Source organism: Theropithecus gelada, chromosome 15 (genome assembly GCF_003255815.1).
Source record: "Theropithecus gelada isolate Dixy chromosome 15, Tgel_1.0, whole genome shotgun sequence".
Taxonomy (NCBI): Eukaryota; Metazoa; Chordata; class Mammalia; order Primates; family Cercopithecidae; genus Theropithecus; species Theropithecus gelada.
The window spans coordinates 21366544-21368109 of record NC_037683.1 but is presented as its reverse complement, the minus strand read 5'-3'; positions in this window follow the sequence as shown (position 1 = coordinate 21368109).

Here is a 1566-nt window from a genome sequence, read left to right as displayed (position 1 = left end):
ATAGCCAACTGGAATCTCTCCATCTTGCTTTGAATTGGTTCTGACCTCCAGGGAAATGGAGCTTAATGACCTCAGAGTTTTTGTCTAACATAATGCTTAAGAGCACAGACTTTGGTATCAGACTGAACGTGGTTAAGTTTCTTACATATTTAAGTTTCAGGTTTTTTCCTCTGCAGATTGCATCAGTGACAGCACTGACTCCTAGGTTTTTGTGAAGATTAAATAATATAATCTGCATAGGTTTCCTACCTCAGGACTAAGCCCATGAGAGTCCTCAACAAATGTTAGTTCCTGTGGCTGTTTGCTTACATGAAGATAATCAGCCACGCAGCAAACCTTTCCTGAGGGTTGGTCCTATGCCAGGCATTGCACAGTGCTGGAGATTTGAGAATAACTAAGATCAAAATCCCTGTTCCTCAAAACCTGATGCTGTCACTGGAACCTGACATGTTCACAAGTTGTATTCATTGAGGCAGAATTAAACACAGCATAAATGGAATGCTGGTGTTGCAGGATGCAGGGAAGAAAGCTTAATTGTAAGGGCAAATTTGAAGAGGGTGTGGCATTAGAGCTTCATTTTGAAGAATGAACAATGAAGAAGAGGAAGAAGGTTGAGGGAATGCGATGGGCAATGCTGAAGAACAGCCAAGCATTTTCAAGGAACGCCATGTTGTCTGATGCAGCTGGAGCACAAGAAGGGTAGACAGGTATAATGGAGAGTAGGACTGGAAAATGCAGGCTCACATCTGCTGCTAGGATGTTTCACTACCATGAAGAGTAGTCTGAACTTCGTTTTTTTAATGTCAGGTAGCCATTGTGAAGTTTTGAGAATGGATATGACATGATCTAACCCGAAACTGGATGAAGATTTCGAAGTCAGATGCACAAGGATGATTGGAAACAAAAGACCCTGGCAGCAGGAAGGGCAGTGAAAAGCTCTGCAGTAGTCTGGACAGCAAGTATTACTCAATTTATTCCAGGGAATGCCCATAATTCCTTACCTTGGCCAACAATGTCTTGAATAATTTAGACTCTGACTACCTTCTCGCCTCCTTTCCTGCTGCTCTACCCCTTACTCACTATCCTCTAAACAGACTGGCCTCTGCTCTGATCCTATTGGTGCAAAAGTAACTGTGGTTTTTGCCATTAAAATTAATGGCAATTAATGGCAATTTTGTGGACAGAGAGCATATCAACCTACCAGGGACCTGGCATACTGCTGGCAAAAACCACAATTACTTTTGCATCAGCCTAATAGAATGCCCCCAGTGTACCTAAATCTCAGGATCTTTGCACTCGCTTTTCTCTTTGCCTGCAATATTCCTCTTCTAATCACCCATATGGCTCAGTTCCTTATTACACTCTGTTCTTACCTAGAGGTCACTAACCTGTCTAAAATGCCCCCTAGTCATTTTTAAGCCTCTCATCCTGGTTTATTTTTATTCACAAAACATATGCTACCTGTCACTATGGCATGTCCTTACTTGTTTATATTTTGGTTATCTGTTTTTTTTAAGGGTATGGAATTTATCACCTTCATTTATGCCTATATACTTAGTGCTTACC